The 20,000-nt window shown below is 35.0% G+C and overlaps 1 pseudogene; it reads right to left on the bottom strand.

The window, feature by feature from the left end:
• Positions 1-1,554: 1,554 nt before the first annotated feature.
• Positions 1,555-20,000, bottom strand: part of LOC135218519 (uncharacterized) — a 24,397-nt pseudogene continuing 5,951 nt past the window's right edge.

A 20,000-nucleotide genomic window follows, 5' to 3' on the forward strand; every position in this document is an offset into this window, starting at 1 on the left:
GAGAAAGAATTTTTTCTCCCCATTTCTCTATGCATTTATTTAACATTTATTTATGTGTTGGGGAATATGATAGATATGTCTCTTTTTTCAGATGGGTTTATGGCATTATACAAGAGAATGGGATTCTCTAAAAGACTTGACTATTTAAGTGTTGAAACTAATAGTTTGTGAGTCTTAGGGGTGATTACTTAGTCTAATTCAGGAGAGTAGAATGACAATTTAGTCTTTTTATGGGTCAGACTTAGTTCTTTATATTACATCATTTAATCACTTTGTTCCATATCATGTTCAGCTAGTTGGGGAAATAAAAAGTATATTTTGTATCTATGAGGATTCATTAGCCCAGATTATGTAGTTTGATTCCGTTGCAGAGAGATAACCAGCCACTAAAGGTAAGAGGGTGCCGCTTGTTTTAATGTTAATTCAAACCAGTGCTGACTGTTTGAGTATGCTCGGCAATATATATATATATATATATATATATATTATATATATATATATATATATATATATATATATGTGTGTGTGTGTGTGTGTGTGTGTGTGTGTGTGTGTGTGTGTGTATGTGTGTGTGACATTACTGCATATAATTATTTTTCACTTAATCTATGTCGACGCGTTCCTTACAGTTCCATTCTGTGCATCTGATGTTGATGTTTCGCTTGACTCTTTTGCGTCATTTTGGCCCCTGACAAACTACTGCTGCTTTCTTGTTTACAGTTTTTATGGTATCACTGGTTATAATTATACCTTACTTTTTGTCTGCCCTTTTTGGCCTATAACAGTGCAACGACATCCACCGTTACGATATCCATTGGTCATCATTACTGCATTTTTCCCATGATTTCACTGTAGCCTTCCTTTGTTTAGGATTTCCCCGTGAATGTCCTCATTCCCATTGTTCACATTTTCAGTTGTTGACTAAAAGGCGGGCAGTTTGCTCTGTTCACTTCAGGGGGTTGTTTTTGTGAAGTCTGCAAACAATTAGCTCCTCGTTGGACGAGTGGTTAACGTGTTCCCATACCGATTCGATAGTCGTGAGTTCGATTCCCGGCTCTGCCAACGTGGAATCAGAGGAAAGTATTTCTGGTGATTAGAAATCAATTTCTAGATGTAATGTGGTTCGGAACCCACAATAAGCTGTAGGTCCCGTCGCTAAGTAACCAATTTGTTCCTAGCCATGTAAATACAAATTTAATCCATCGGGCCAGCCCTAGGAGAGCTGTTAATCAGCTCAGTGGTCTGGTTAAACTAAGATAGACTTGCCTTTTTTCAAACAATGTCCTATTTACGGTGGAAGTTATCTGGAAATGAACCAGATTATTGAAATAAAAAGCGAAAAAACACAACTGATAAAACAAACCGCAATTCGTAAGGGATTGGGAAAAAGAATCTTGGTCTAAAGTTAGACATTAGAAAAGACATGTCATTTTATTAGGGAATTTTTATACGATAAACAAATAAATATACCAATTTTATGAAACTTTTTCACTAACATGAAAGCACCAATAGAAAAACTTACTTCTAAAGTCTGAAGTAAAAGAAAAGTCATGATTACCTTTCGAGTTACCTCTTTATTTCCATTTATCTAACACTTTTCTAGAACGAAATTAGTACTTATCATAGATTGGAAATGCATACCACAATACCATAAAGGTTATCTTAAAAACAGCGTTTTTCCCCATCATTATTAATTTCTGAAAAACGTATTGCAAAAATATTGTCTGCACAAATCTAAGATTATATAAACATTGTTCTTTGACCTTTATTAACCCACAGCATACCTCGATAAGTTAAAGAAATTGGCTCAGTGGGATTTTTATATTTAAGACTGACTGAAGGAGTATACTACGCGTTTTCCCTCGCCTGCTTTCTATTGAGGGTGACGATCAAGGGGTGATGCTGACAATTCCGAAGGGGTCCATCTGTTCTACGAGCTCCTCATACAAGGGAAGACCTGATATTTGCCTTTCTCTTTTGTACAAAGAAGACTTGATGATGTCAGGTTTATTGTTCCTTGAAATTCATCACCGAGAGAATAAAATCACCGAGGTAGGCGACGGAAGCCAAAATGCAGAAACTTCCCATCGCCATAGAACCTGATCTGCTATATTCCCCACTGAAGTAGTACTTAGTATTCACGTTTATAGTCAAAGATCCTGCCGTCAGCAGAAACAAGAATAGCAGGAAGTTCAAGGACATTTCCTGGTATGGAGAAAAAAACAAACAAGAAAGGTGATATTAGCAATATGGAAGTTATATTTTTTATGGACATATTTAGTTAAATAAGAAAAAACTCGTCACGCATAATATTGTGACGCAAAACACAAACACCACTAATTCGCTGCGGTGGACGGAAGTAAAGTCACAAAAAAAAAAAAAAAATCCACAGGAAGAAAGTCACAGGAAAAACGTCACATTAAATTCAAGGTGACCAGTAATAAAGACACGGGGGAAAAATTCACAATATTTCTTGGGTGTCATTAGGTTTATGATATTTACAGTCTTTTGTTTATGTTTATACGGAAATCCCAAGGGCTTGTACTAAAGGTGGCTATATACCGGGTAAAAACCCTTGGGGGTCACTAACTAGGAAAGATTATCGTGACTTTTTTCATATGGCTTTTTTTACCTGCATCCCTTGTTGCATATACACCATTCTTCGTAACTGGCAACTAGTTCTATATGGTAGCAATATCTACTGAACACAAGATCCTTATGGCATTCCTAAATTCCCTCCTCGCTTGACTTCTCGAATATGTTTTTTCCCATCTTAGTGCCTGACAGCCAAAGGAAATATTCCAAGAAAATACTCTTCGAAAGTGTGAGGTCTCGATCCAACTTTCAAGAGAATATAGTTGCAACAGTCAGCCAGTCAGAGGCCAAGGGTTGTCTCCGGCTACTTCATTCCTATGCGCATGGAGATCAGACAAGAGACCTCTGTCTGAGCTCCACCGGCATTACTGACATTACGTTGTTTCCCAAAGCGGCAACCATCACTGCCTCACTCACAGTTAAACTATTGAAGTATGGATAGACACCTTTGCAGTAAACTTCCACGATGTCAGCCATTTGGTACACCTACACAGAAAACTAACCGATAGCATGTCTAACCCCTCCACACACACACACACACACACACACACTCTCTCTCTCTCTCTATCTCTCTCTCTCTCTCTCTCTCTCCAAACATTGACTTGTACTAGCATTCAGCCTCTGGCCCTTACTGTGAGGAATTCCTTTCACAACGATTTTATTTTCTAATGTTTTTTGTGTATTCACTTGTTTCCATGCTATTTGTCTTTTATTATAGTTATTAGTGTCTGTCTCATAAGGAATTATTGATTGATTTTCACTGCGCATTACCGTCTGTCAGGTAGCCAACAGACAGGAACTATGTTACTGTATTTGTATTCATGTGAAAACCAAATGCATTCGAATGCCCATATATTTTGTAAAGATATGTGCGTCTATATTGCATGATATAATAATAAGGGTGAAAGAACCACATCTACTCGAGAATGACACTCAGCATTATTTTATCTGATTCTGCTATGTTCTAGTAAGTAGTATCTTTGGTGCGCTTAGCACCGAAAAGATGGTTTTACACAAAGACGAAGTCTTTTGACATAAACGTCAGTAGACGTTTTAGTAAAAAAAGTATAATTACTGTTTTATTTATGATAATTCATTTGTCCTTATATATTTGAAATTGCTCTTGGTGAATGTATTGCCATATCACGTATGGTAAGAGTTGAAGGTGTCATTGGGTCAAAAGATCGGGAGGGGAAAGGAAGGGTAGTAGTACCCCCCTCTGATCGCTCCTTTGCGTGCCCCTTTAGGGGTGTGTATGCGTATGTGCGTAGTACACTGTATGGGCGTGATATTGCCCAAAATTGTATTGACACACGCCACCAATTAATTCACTACATTTAATAAATATGTTGAAGTTGCACACTATTATGTTTGGAATTTATTTTTGACAACGAACTTGATAATTATTGTAAAGTTTTTTATGTGCATGAAAACCTTGTAAGTCAGTTCTGCATTCGTGGTAATTGTATGACTTGTCTCTTTTCCCCAACAAAACCCGAATGCAGGACGGAACGAACAGCTTCTTGGCTCAACTTTTTGAGGTGACCTGTCATCTAGTGTTGTGTAGTGGTGTGTGTGTGGATTTAGAAAGGGCGATTGCCCTGATTCTTTGAATTTTGTCGTAATTTGTTTCATTTGAGTGATTAATTTCATTTGCCACTTTCATGTTATTACTCTTTGATGTTTAACTTTTAGTTACTAAATTAATTTTAACTTTACATCTATCAAATGCGTTTCAATATCCCTCGATTTTATCTCATTTTTCCTATGTTTCAGTTTTGTGGATAGTGAATATAAATTGATCTGATAAACCTTTATTGTGTTCATACTTAAAGGTTATGCAAATAACTTTTAGAAACGATATAACACAGCGGTCCTCTAAGGTCTGAAAATCAACCCTGAGTACTCGCAACATTTAGAGAGAGAGAGAGAGAGAGAGAGAGAGAGAGAGAGAGAGAGAGAGAGGCGCGTACCTCTCGTCGTTCCTCGTATAGCGATTTATGATCTAAGTTCATGTCTACAAGGACTGCTCAGAAGTGAAAGTACTTAATTGTTGTACTATTCATTAATGATATTGGTGTGTTATCCTCGTTAATAATGAATTGGGTTGAGAGATATCTCCCCGTAATTTAGAAACCGCAAAGGGAGTTTTGTGGAGTTGTTACGTAAGGCTTTTAGCGGTTTTTGACCAAGTAACAACGTTGAGCATAATTATACAGTCCACTATAAGTCCATCTTTTTCGCCACACTTACGCTCCATCTATGCGGCTATTTCTGCATAGAATTTCTGTCCTCCCTTCTCCCAGCACTTATGAATAGCATTCTCTTTTCATCATCTGTTCACCCTCCATTCTTTCCTAATGACAGGGCAAACCCAAAACACAATAATCCCTCTTCTCATCTACATAAAGCTTTCCACAATTCCTGTGTATCTCCGCATTTTCATCCTTTCTATTCTACTTTAGCCACAAACATAAGTGCACCATTCATTTCTACGGTTTCTACCTTCTTTCTTTCAAACCATTCAATATCCGATATTCACCGTTCTAGAGGAAAGTCAGTTCATCAAGCCTTCATAAATTTCATCCTAGGCTTTCGTAGAACTCTAAGTTTCCTCCCAATCTTTTGCACACATTCTACCACCTTTATTGATGAACCAGTGACTCTCCTCTTTTTTCTTCCTACCATCAGTCAGTACCTCTTATACCAATTACATATTTGAATCTACTGCTTCCATTCTCTTACCATCCATACCAACATTTACTACTCCTTCCTCTCAGTTCCAGTCTACAGTCATAACCTTATTCTTGTTCATGCTACGTTCAACTTTCTTTTTTTACAAACACATTATGGGTTTCTCACCAGTTTCTGCAGTCTCTCTTCACTATCATCAAGTACTACTATTTTGTCAGCGAATGTCGGATATTTCACACTTCATTAACAACCCATTTTCTTACTCCACAATGCTTGCACGCACATCGACTGTCCATTCTCTGACTCCTCACATCACTCCATCCATAAAGATAATCAATAGCCACAGAGCCCTAACGCACCCTCATCTCAGCCCCATTGTTATTACCGCATACAAACTCTTACGCAGACTTCATTTCCAACATTAACCTTTTTATTGTTCTCAACAACAAATTACCTACTATGCCACACTTCTTCAACACTCTCTGCACTGCACTAACCTTTGTCAGTTCTGATATAAGCTTTCACTTGAGTCATGTATTGTATGCCACATAAAATGTTGTCTTTCATTTCAACTCGTCACAAAACTGTCATAACAAACACTTGATTCACACAGCCTCCTCTCTGTCTAAACATAATTAACTCAGACCCAACTATTCAAAGTCAAAAAGCAATCATAAAAAAATCAAACGAATATAATTCAGTCTTATTTTTTATCGAATTCCCTGCATATCATCCTGTTTTATTTGGACACGTTGGAAAGCTGTGGGAGTCAAAACTGGCGAATACATTAAGAATGCCTTACTTTCACTAAAACTTTCTTAGGTTGATCTTTCTGTAGCTATTCAATTCTTCTAAATAGAAAGTAATTCAAATTAGTTTCACATGTATACCTAGACCTACCACCATAAGCATATTATAAGTAGCTGAAAGGATAAGAAATATGAAAGGTGACGTTCTCGTTTAAGTCTACTTCATGTTTTTATTTATATTTTTTTTTTTCTCAAGAAAAACCTACTGCTTTAATCAAGGGTTGCTCTTTGACGGCTACAGGGTGTAACACGAGTGTATGCACATATTTTGGGGAATGAAAGATAAAGTCTCTTTGAACAGAAAATAATTTATAAACATGCATTTTAAGGCGTCCGTTGTCGGTGCGGGGAATTTTAAAATAACCGTTATCATTACTGATGCTTTCACGCGATGGAGTTCGTAACGAGAAGTCGGCTCGAGTCGCCTGAGATGTAGAAGAGAGCGGAAGTGGCGTATAGGAGTGATGTTGGGATTAGGCCGATCTTGATAAAGTATCTCCCAATAAAATGTATTCTTTACGTTTTGAAAAAAAAAAAAATGCATGCATCATTGAAACTGTTTCCCTCACTATCCGTGGCATTCACTGGCCACCGATAAAAAAATAAACAAAAAGAGTAAGCCTAACTGAATTTCTCATCCAACAAAGATAAGTTTGCTTATTCATTAGACTTATTCATTAAACACCTATCAAAGATTTCAAGTGTAGATTTAAAAATCTCTTCCTCTCCATCTAAAGTATTCATCAGACACCAGTCATAAGCGTAGAGCTAGTCCTGATTCCTGGTTCAGCAATGTCGTGACGATGCACTAGAATTCAAAATTCACAAATGAATGTTGCTCAGCAACGTTAACACTACTGTATTGACTTGCTCTCTTGTGGGGCTTCGAGGTGTTCCACCTCTAGGCCCATGTTCTACATTTTGCCGTTCTTTAAACAATTTGATTCATCTATGTATGATTCTCTCCTGTTTATTAAGCTTTCTTGGTATCTCTCCAACAGGAACTTATACCGAATGCAGTGCCATAATTGTCTCTCGCTCATCGAGGGATGTTCCTTAGACCGATAAATGACACATTGACATTAGATTCCCGTGCACATAACATCAAAAGCAATAGTGAGGTCGCCTGGTTCACACTGTTAGGATATCGTTTTCTTTTCTTCTTCTTTTTAATTTGATAGCATTTTGTGAGATTCCAATGTTTTCTGTAAAATTTAACAAATGGAATAGTTCAACTACCTTCAACTTAATAGTGAAATGATAATTTAAGGACTATGTTTATGCGATACTACTAGTGATAGGTTTCTCCTATCTATTTGGTAATGTATATTTATGGTTGTGATATGACGTTTTTTATCACTTCGTTTCGTTCACGTCCATTTTGCCACATGGAAAATAGTTTTAAACAATAACATAACATAATGTTCTAAAGATATCAGTGACTGTTTTTAACGTCATTACATTTGATTTCTTCCATCTTTGAAAAGAAAAATTGATAAATAAGGCATGAATCATGCGTCAGGCCAGTGAACGAAAAATTATGAAACTCTGCCACCAGTTTTTTGGCCGACAGTACTTCATATAGAGGTATTTATACTTCCAGAGATATGAGACGAAGCTGCAATATGGCTTCCTCGTACAAAAACTGTAAATCAAAATATAAAATGAAGGAAAGGCGCAGACTCTCGATAACTCACCAGAATAGTTTTCTGGATATCCGTTGCTCCCATGATGTAAGAAACAAACAGCAGGGCGTGATGATCAGAGCCGTAACCAAAACTCCACAAGTAAAGAGAACGGCATCAACAGTCAGAAAACCCACTTTACCAGCTCGGAAAATGCTGAAGGCGATGATGACAAAAACCTGATTAAGAACATAAGAAAGAAAAGAAATTAGAAATATGCTCATGTTCCTGCTTAGTTCTCTGAGCTACTTTGGCGCATTCATGCTCAAGTCATTTCCTTGTCCTTCTACAGTCTACACTGCCATATGCATAAAATAAAACGTCATGTTTGACGATTTAATCTGCTTATGAATTGGTAAGGGAAAAGAGAAATATCACCATTTGAGAGCTTGTTGTGCATAAAGCGAATTACACGGCTAAGATCAAATGATTCCCGAAAAAATGTATCACAACACCTGCTCCTTTGTTTATTCGTTTGTTTCGTGTATTTCTGAAATATAAATAACTTTCCTACAAATATCGATACAGGTTAAGCCTTGTACGAAAAGAAGTTTTACATATGGAAAGAGACTCCTATTTTTACTCATAAGTATACATACAGAAATACACAAGTAATCACTCATATACACATATTACGTGTGTGCGTGTGTGTTCATTACTAACATCAATGAATCCCTCATGTTTTTTTGGGGGGTACGCTTATCGCTTGTGATAAACGTGTCCCAAAAACATGAGGAACTCTAGGAATTAAAAGGTGTTTGAGGTTATCAACTATATACTGCACACACACACACACACACACATATATACATATATATATATATATATATATATATATATATATATATATATATATATATATATATATATATATATATATATTGTGAAGAAGTGCCAAGTATCTGGTTACTACACTTACCATTCATTTATTGTTACCTCACAAAAGCCAGACACCTGAATCCTCATCACAGGTACTAAACGACTGAATACTCTAAAGGCAACAGTGATCCTTTAACAGCTTACCAGTATTGCAGAAAATCAGACTAAGTTTATCAAAACAGGTGTGAGGTAATCTTGTAAGTAATTAAATTATTCAAAGGCATCACTCCATCAACAACTTTAAAAGTCTAAGTATTTCCCTGATTTCAGAAGTCTAAGTACTTTCCTGGTTCCAAGTCACTTCAAGTTAATTGAAGGAAAGCAGATCAATTACCATTCTATGTTTCTACCTAACATAAATATAATCAAATGCAAATATAATGGTTAGAAATGAAAACACTTATAAAAATTTTAAATACAAAAATTTATTATTAAACTCAAAATTTATAGGTGAGATTCACAATATCAGGGAAAATTACTGTTACTTGCAAACAAAATAAAGTTTGATTAATTCTTGAATCAATTAAGTAAAATTAAATGAAAATTAATTTATCAAAAAATTCAAGAAAATTAATTCAATTGATATTCAAAAGTGTTAGGCAATAATTGAAAATTTGAAATTAAATCACAAGTGCTAAACATCAATAAAACTTGAAAAGAATTCTAAGTAAATGCAAATTAATTCACAAGTGTTAAATTTAATTAATTGTGCAATGATTAAGCAATGAAAATAACTAAGTCAATTAAATTGTGAATGCAAATGAAAATACAGAAAAATGTGGAAAATACCCAAATTTAAAAAGTATCAATCACACAGAACACAAAATAAAAAAGACACACTTCAATAAGAAAACGAATAAATGCACAAAACATAAAAATCACTTCAAATGAACAAACACAAAACACAAAAATTTGTAATGTGTAAAAGTGTAAATCTTTTCACTCAAAACATTGTAACTATCAGTTTTTACCAAACCTTCGTAACCATCTGTTATTAGTTACTAGTTGTTACCTAACCACTGTTCCTATCACTTATTAGTTGCAACTAATAAAAATATAACACACTTTACCTTTTTGGTATACCAATTTCTTTCTTTCTTGCTACAGCTTGTTTCACACTTTCACAAAACCAGGTGCCGTTACAACAACGTTTGTTCAGATTCCACAATAACACTAAATAATACTAAATAAACTCTAAGAAATATCAAATCTGGAATTTACAAATTACGAGTGACCATTCAATAAGTATGAAATCGTTATGTTACTTTAAAATCAAGTGCTATGCGATGGAAAGAGAGGGAGAGAGAGAGAGAGAGAGAGAGGGAGAGAGATGTGAATGCCTCGAGTATCTAAGATCTAATGAAATTCTTCTCCCTTACAGAAGCTGAACTGGGGATGACACAAAACGTTTTGGCCAATAATTCTTCTAGAAGCTTCCAAATCTTATGCAACTTTACATACAAAATGTGTAATCTGCACGTGGCTTTGTCAAACACATACGCGTACCAGACGATTCTGCTAAAAAAAGACACGTACTCGACTCGATCGATCGAAGCAGAAGTCCCTTATCACACATGATGACAGAATCCCAAAGCACAATGAAGGCTCGAGCTCGCTTATCAAACGTGTTGACCGATTTTGAAAAACAACTCTAGCTTTGAACGGACAAAGTTATTCTCTCTCTTTCTACATTCTACATATATATATATATATTCTTTTATATTATGTTATGTGAAATCTGAACACACATTTAAAACATCCTATCTCCAAGCTAGCTAGGAATCTGGAAAAATGTTGCACAATTCTACATAACATTTTATACAGTCAAAGAGGGGAAATATGCATTTTAAAAGTATCAATATATAATAATATATAATATATATACACACACACATATATATATATATATATATATATATATATATATATATATATATATATATATATATATATATATATATATATATATATATATATGTAGAATAACTTGATCACGAAGTATATAAAACGTGATGCTATGTATAAATAAAGGTTTTTTGCCACGAAGGAAAAAATGAAAAAGCGAGATAGCCAAGTACTTTCGGTCCTGGTCGGACCCTTTACTGAGGCCATTTTTCCTTCGTGGCAAGAAACCTTTATATATATAAATATATATATATATATATATATATATATATATATATATATATATTATATATATATATATATACATATATATATATATATATATATATATATATATATATATATATATATATATATATATATCCATTGAAATCTAATGCAATTGAAGTATCTATTGTCTGACAGCACCTTTCAGTTTCTCGAATTGATCTTATCTCTCAAGGTTAAGTCCTGAGGTAAATATAACATCGAGTCTTCTGTACAACTTATAATACTGTATAAAACCATCAGCTCCATGACCAGATCTGCAGTTGCTTATCAGATGCAGTAGAGTGAGTTTGCGTCCCATGCCTCCAGAAATCCGGCAGAATATTTTTCATTTACAGAAAACCCAAAAATTTTCGCTATGATGCTCCATATATTTTCCCCTTTGCAGAAAGCTTTTTCACTTCTTAACAACTCATGGTTGCTGTCGAAGGAATGGGAACGCTTCAAGGAGCCTACAAAGTCGCACAGTGGCAATTATGGTTAAACAATTAAGAGTTCAGATTCAAAGGTAATAATATAAATAAAGACTGTTAATCAGTAGAGAATGGTGGTAATTCGAGACAGATGTGGGCGATCTGACATTGAACTTCGTAAAACTGGATTCGGTGAGAGTCTGAAGACAGAGAACACTTGGTTAGTCACCACAGCACTGCTCTCTTCCACGGAATGAAGTCTGACCCGACACTGAAAACCAGTTTGATCTAAGTCACTGACATCATATTCACAATTTTTAGTTTTCTGAAAAGGAAACTATTGTGCCAGCTTTGTCTGTCTGTCAGCAATTTTTTCTGTCCATACTTTTTTCTGCCTCAAATCTTAAAAGCCACTGGGGCTAGAGGGCTGCAAATTGGTAATTTGATCATCCACCCTCAAATCATCAAACATACCTAATTACCGCCCTCTAGCCTCAGTAGTTTTTTATTCTATTTAAGGTTAAAGTTAGCCATGATCGTGCGTCTGGCAACAATATAGGTCAGGTCACTACCGAGCCATAGTTAAAGTTTCATGGGCCGCGGCTAATGCAGCATTATACCTAGACTACTGAAGGATAGCTCTATGTTCGGTGGCCTTCATTATATGCTGTACAGAAAACTCGATCACGTCGAAAAAAATCTTCTACGCATTTTTTACTCATTTCTTTTGGTTCTTTTTATCTTTTTTTAATTTTACCTATCTCGTGCGACGTCACACTTAGCATACAGAAAGAATTGTAGTTTCGTTGTAGAATCGCCAGAGACCTGATGACAGCCAGGCCCTGATGCCAAAACTGCTGAGCATGAGGATCAATAATTTTGAACTTTTACCTTGGAACTTTTTCTTTATCCTTAGGAATAAGAAAAGATACGGATCAGTAAACTTGTCCTGAAATAATAAAGACCACTTATATTTCAGTATCTAATAAGAATTGTGCATTTGGAAGACTAGGACCACAACACTCATATGCATGTTTTACACACACACACACACGCACATACAGTGGCATTCTTTAGGGCAATGTCGTGTACCTACTCATCGCCATCTTGAATTTTCAAGATGGCGATGAGTAGGTACTGTTCCCTATAAACACGTGTATAATAGCAAAAGATATGTATATGTATTTACATATGCGTGTATTTTGTTGAACAAAACAATCTGATTAGCAATGCCGAGAAAATAAAGTGATTTAGGGATGGCGTAATCAAGAACCCTCAATACTTACTATCTCAACTATTTTCAGAATCCCCTGCGGGCTCCTCAAGTAGCCGATGTTCAGATTCATAGCGGAGCGATCTGTTTAGAGTCTGTGAAAAAAAAATGAATGAATAAAGATATCACTATTATATATAGAGTGACCAAACACCTACACATGTTGAATGGCTAGAATAGTATATGGAATTTAGGCCAAGCGCTGGGACCTATGAGGTCATTCAGCGCTTGAAGGGAAATTTACAGTAAGGTTTTAAAAGTATAACAGAAGGAAAATCTCGCAGTTGTAGTATGAAACAAATTTTAGATTGGCTGAACAGTCTATTGGAAGAAAGAGAATATGAATAGAGGTACAGTAAAGAAAATGAAAGAGATTGCAGCTAGGGCCCAAAGGGACGCTGCAAAAACACTTATGTAATACCTACAGTGCAACGCGTGACTGACGGCACTACTCCCCAACGGGGCCTACACATATTGATTACTTTATTTGCAGTAGGTGTATATATATATATATATATATTATATATATATATATATATATATATATATATATATATATATATATATATATATATATATATATATATATATATTGTGACAAAGTGCCAAGTTTCTGGTTACTATACTTACCAGTCATTAATTGTTACCTCACAACAGCCAGACATCTGAACCCTCATCACAGGTACTAAACGACTGAATACTCTAAAGGCAACAGTGATCCTTTAACAACTTACCAGTATTGTAGAAAATCAGACTAAGTTCATCAAAACAGGTGCGAGGTAATCTTGTAAGAAACTAAATTAATTAAAAGGCATCACTCCATCAACAACTTTAAAAGTCTAAGTATTTCCCTGATTTCAGAAGTCTAAGTACCTCTCTGGTTCTAACTCACTTCAAGTAAATTGAAGAAAACAGCTCAATTACCACCCTATATTTCTACCTAACATAAATATAATCATATTTATACACTGGTGTACTAGAAAATTTATAAGTGAAATTCACAATATCAGAGAAAATTAATGTTACTTGAAAACTAAGCAAAGTTTAATTAATTCTTGAATCAATTAAGTAAAATTAAATCAAAATTAATTTACTACAAAATTCAAGAAAATTAATTCAATCAAAATTCAAAAGTGTTAGGCAATAATTAAGATTTGGAAATTAATTCACAAGAGTTAAACAACAATGAAACTTGAAAAGAATTCTAAGTAAATGCAAATTCAATTACATGTGCAAGGATTAATTAATGAAAACAATTAAGTTAATTAATCGTGAATGCAAATGAAAACACAGAAAAATGTGGAAAATACCAAAATTGTAACAAGCACTAATCACACAGAATATAAAATAAAAACACAAACTTCAATAAGAAAAAATGAATAAATGCACACACAAAAAATCACTTCAAATGAAACACTCACAAAACATAAAAAATTGCAATGTGTAAAAATTGAAATCGTTTCACTCAAACCATTGTAAATATTAGTTGCAACAAATAAAAATATGACACACTTTACCTTGGTACCAATTCCTTTCTGCTGCAGCTTGTTTCACAATTTCACCCCACAATATCTCTCAAATGAAAATAAAAGGTGCCATTACACACTTGTACATTGTTCGTTCAGATTCCACAAAAAACACTAAATAATACTGAATAACTAAGAAATCTCAAATCTGAAATCTAAATGTTACAAGTGACCATTCAGATAGTTACGTTAATGTGAAATCAAAAGCGACGTGCGAGAGAGAGAGAGAGAGAGAGAGAGAGAGAGAGAGAGAGAGAGAGAGAGAGAGAGAGAGATGTCTGAATGCCAGGGATTCAAAATCTGTAATGAAAGCTTTCTTATGGAAACTGGACAGTGGATCTGGCACAAAGCGTTTTAGGCATGCGAAAGATGATGCAATCTTTCTAGAAGCTTCTAATATGACGTAACTTTACAGAAAAATAATTAAATCTACACGTGGTTATTAACAAAGAAGTACACGTCTGAGACGAGTCATGTACGTATTATGCTCAACAAAGACTTACTCGATCGAAGCAAAAGTTCCTAACAGACGTGATGACAGGAATCCAAAGTACAACAGAGATCTCCATTCAAAAGTGTTGACAGGTTAGGAAAGCAAAGCAGACACTTCGGGGTCTCTTATCGCAAGGCGTTGACATAATAGGGAGACAACTCTAGCTTCGAATGGACAAAGTTAATCTCTCTCTTTCTTTACATTCTACGTTATATACTTTTAAATTATGTTATGCAGAATCTGAACATACATTTAAAGACATCCTATAACTCTAAGCTAGCTAAGGAATCTGAAAAATGTTGCAAAACTCTATACATAACATTTCATACAGTCTTGGAGAAGATATATGCGTTAATAAAGTAGCAACATATAATATACCTCCCCTAGGTGATTGTTTATCGCAGTGCTGAATCCAACAATTCGCAACAGGAGAAATAATCAGCAACTACATTGTTTTTGCCACTAATGTGCTGCACTCTTAAGTTATACTGTTGCAAGCACAAAGACCACCTGGTCAGTCTTTGATTATGATTTTTCATTCGCTGGATAAATGATAGTGGATTGTGATCAGACAACACTAAAATTTCTTCATTCCTAGGTCTGTTCACATACACTTCAAATTTGTTCAATGCTGTGATTAAGGCTAAAGTTTCCTTCTCAATTGTCATGTATACTTTCTGATGTTTTTTTCAGTTTTGAAGACATGAAGCACACAGGATGGTAGATATTATTTTCATCTTATTGAAGTAAAGATACCGCTCCCATATGGCCAAGCAGTCATAAGCATCAACTTGTATCACAAATTTCTTGTTAAAGTCTGGAGCTTGAAGTACTGGTCTTGAAGTTAAAATGGCTTTTACTTTCTCAAAGGATTCTTGATATTCTGGAGTCCAAACAAACTTAGCTTTGGGACTAGTTAAGTCTGTCAAGGGAGCTACTACAGCTGAGAAATTTGGGCAGAAACGACGATAGAATCCAGCCATGCATAAAAATCTCTGTAGATTTTTCCTGGTAGTAGGTGGGGTAGCCTTACGGATACCTTCAGATGTTCTTCCCACGTTGTAGAGTAAATCACTATGTCATCCAAGTATACACCTACTCCTTCTATCGATCCTAGTAGTTGATCCATCACTCGTTGAAATGTTGCAGGTGCATTCATCAGACCAAACAGCAGAACAATATACTGATATAGTCCAAAATGTGTAATAAAATCTGACAGCAACTTTGCATTCTCATCTAAGGGAATTTGATAATATCCTTTCAACAAGTCTATCTTGGAAACAAACTTGGCTTGCCCAATATTATCAAGTAACTGATCTATAAGAGGAAAAGGATAATTGTCAGTTCAGTCACACCGATAAAATTCAGTTTCCTATAATCAGTACACATCCTAAATGAACCATCGGTTTCTTCACTAACACACATGGAGAACTGAAGTGACTTGAACCGGGTTCTGCTAATCCATGTTGCAGCAAATACTCAACTTCTTTCTTCAAAACATCTTGATGATACGGCGGTAAGCGATAGGCTCTTTGCTTGAAAGGTCTTCCATCTTCTTGAATCTTGATCTCATGCTTGGTCAGATCAGTACGCCTAGGTACATCTGCAAAAATTTCTGGAAAACTTCTAATTACTTCGCTTAGGTCTTCAACTTGTTCAGCACTCAGATGTTTCAATTTATCCTCCAAATTTTCCAAAATTGAAGAATTATTCATCTTGTTTTCAGCTCCCAATTCGTAGCCATCATCGTCTTCTGCAGATGAAGTTGTTTGTGTTATTGACACAGTTTCAGTTTTAGTTTCTGAGAAATAAGGTTTCAAGAGGTTCACATGCATCTTCCTTTGTCTTCTTCTTCTTTCTGGTGTTTCAGTCACATAAGTTCTATCACTCAACTTCTCATTTATCTTGTAAGGACATTTGAAATTTATTAGTGAGGAGAAATCTCTTGACAGGTAAGAACACTAACACTTGTTGACCAACACTAAAACTTCTTAGCTTAGTCTTAGCATCATATCTCCTTTTCATTTTCTCTTGACTCACTTTCAAATTTTCGTAAGAGAATTTTCTAATCTCTTTCAACCTTTTCCTTAAGTTCTTCACACACTCTCCTTGGATTTCCTCTTGATTTTCTCCCCAAGTTTCTGCGAGAATTTTCAACGGTCCTCTAACTTCTCTTCAAAAATCATTTCATTAGGTGAACAACCCATACTTTCTTGAAAAGAACTCCTAACTTCAAACAACATTAATGGTAAACCAACATCCCATATCTGGTTACAACACTTACCAATCATTAAATGAGTACCTCACAATAGCCAGACACCTGGACCTTCATCACAAGTAAAATACGAATGAATACTCTAAAGGCAACAGTAATCCTTTAAACAACTTGCAAGTATTGCAGAAAATCAGACTAAGTTCATTAAAACAGGTGTGAGGTAATCTTATATGTAATCAAATTAATTGAAGGGCATCTCTCCATCAACAACTTTAAAAGTCTAAGTATTTCCCTGATTTCAGAAGTCTAAGTACTTCCCTGGTTCTAACTCACTTCAGCTAATTGAAGGAAAACAGCTCAATTGCCACTCTATGTTTTTATCTAAAAAAATCATATAATTACTTACGTATACTGGTAAAAAAGAAAACGCTTATAAAAATTTTAAATGCAAAAATTTATTATTAAACTCAAAATTTATTAGTGAAATTCACAATATCAGGGAAATTTACCGTTACTTGAAAACAAAGCAAAGTTGAATTAATTCTTGAATTAATTAAGTAAAATTAAATCAAAATTAATCTATCACAAAATTCAAGAAAATTAATTCAATCAAAATTCAAAAGTGTTAGGCAATAATTAAAATTTGGAAATTAATTCACGTTAGGCAATAATTAACATTTGGAAATCAATTCACAAGTGCTAAACAATACTAAAACTTGAACAGAATTCTAAGTAAATGCAAATTAATTCTAAAATGTTAAATTCAATTAAATGTGCAACGATTAATTATTAAAAACCATAAAGTTAATTAAATTGTGAATGCAAATGAAAACACAGAAAAATGTGGAAAATACCAAAATTGTAAAAAGCATTGATCACACAGAATATAAAATAAAAAACACACTTTTTAATAAGAAAAAATGATGAATGCACAAAAAATCACTTCAATTAAAGAAAAATGGAAAATAATGGCACAAGAAATCACTTTAAATGAAACAAACACAAAACACAAAAAATTGCAATGTGTAAAAAATTTAAATAGCTCTCTAAACCATTGTAACTATTAGTTGCAACTAATAAACTTTCATTAACATATTACCTTGGTACCAATTGTTTCTTTCTGCTGCACAGTTATAGAGATTCTAGCACTGTCGACAGTTTTTTTTACTGCATCAGGAGGGTATGTTTCATTAGTCTATCCTTCAATATGCATTTTTTTGACCTCGCAAAAGGCCATCGTCAGTCACAAGATTCACCTGGGGGATTTATGCGACATATATCGCTCATTTTTCTATAAAGTACCTGATGTAGATAGATAATCAGATAGATAGAATATAGAATTTATGCCAAAGGTCATGAGCGCGAGGTGAGGAGAATCAGAGCCGGGGATCGGGACCTGGTATCTGTTGCGAAAGGAAGGTCACTCAGCGTTGAAACGAAAATTGACAGTAAAAAGGACTGAGGGAAAATTGACAGTAAAAAGGACATGAGGGAAACCTCAAAGCATTTTCACTATGAATCAATTGTTAGCAGAGGAATGAGAGGGGCTGCAGTTTGGGGCCGAAGGGACGCTGCAAAGAACCGTAAGTAACACCCGTGTGAGTCGCACTGGCGGCACTACAGGGATGACCTGATTTAGATATGAGTGAAAAAGGGTAGATAACATCCGGCTTTATCTACCTACACCCCTGAACGACAATCCGCCCTTTGTTCGAGGCGGCTGTCGGATTTAGTCTCAATGCTGTTATCACGCAAGCTTGTGATAACCTTCCTTTCGCAACATATATCCCCCCCCCCCCCCCCCCCCCCCCCCCCCACCCCCCCCCCCCCCCCCCCCCCCCCCCCCCCCCCCCCCCCCCCCCCCCCCCCCCCCCCCCCCCCCCCCCCCCCCCCCCCCCCCCCCGCCTCTCTCTCTCTCTCCCCACAACCCGGGTCCCCGGCTCTGATTCTCCTCACCTCGCGCTCATGACGCCCCTCATTCTTAAATGGCAGTGTGAGATGATAGCCTATGAAATCGACTGCAATGGACGGAGAAATATCAACGTAAAATTCACCATAAGAATGATGCATGAGCATTTAAAAGAAAAGACCAACATCTGTCTAGTTTGGCTGTATAACAAAAATGAAATCTAATTACAAGAACATGCATACATACATACATACATGTGTGCACGCACACACATACACCCACATATGCATATATGTACATATTATATATATATATATATATATATATATATATATATATATATATATATATATATATATATGCTTAAAAAGTCACAGTAGATGCACGTGAATTCAGTATATAAGCAAATGGCTCAAGATAATGACAGGCAGAAGTTCATTACCAAGCACTTTCACGTGTTGTTTATTCACGTATCGTCAGGGCACAACATGCGAAAACGAATGGTACTGAACCCCTGTTGGAATGTGTAGCTGTCTGCCCGCTGTCATTATATATGATATATATTTATATATATATATATATATATATATATATATATATATATATATATTATATATATATATATATAATATATATATATATATATATCTATATTATATATATATATATATATAATATACACACACACACACACACACACACATATATATATATATAATATATATATATATATATATTATATATATATATATATATATATATATATATAATATATATTACATATATTGCTTGTTAAAAATCACAGGAGATGCACGTGACTTCATTAAACTAGTGAATACCACAGGAAAATAATAAGCAGAGATCCAAGTGCTTTCGTCTTTACTAAGACACTGCCAAGGAATGAATGAAATACAGTTGGAAAGAAAGTTATCAGGTAAACAAACGGATTAAGAAACAAGATTCAATGATATTCATTTTAACTGTGGCATTACATGGGACTACGGCTCTTGCTTGATTCCAGTTTATAGTATGATCTTAATCTCTCATATATACGCATAATGCATTCGTTATATGTCCAGTTCTCACAGAACATTGGTGCTGTTTGAGTCGTTGTGAAAGAGATTTTCCGTAATACACTATCACACTTTTTACAAAGAATTTCATATATGCAGACGGGAAGATCTTTAGGAGAATTTTTTTAATATTAAACTCATAACATTAATATTTCTGAAAACAACATTTATGTTAAAAATTTTAGAATTCTAGGAATTCCTAAAAACTTTTCATCATAGGGTAAGTTTAGAATGACAAACTTGAATTTAGTAAGTATAACTTTC

Source organism: Macrobrachium nipponense, chromosome 9, assembly GCF_015104395.2.
Source record: "Macrobrachium nipponense isolate FS-2020 chromosome 9, ASM1510439v2, whole genome shotgun sequence".
Lineage (NCBI taxonomy): Eukaryota > Metazoa > Arthropoda > Malacostraca > Decapoda > Palaemonidae > Macrobrachium > Macrobrachium nipponense.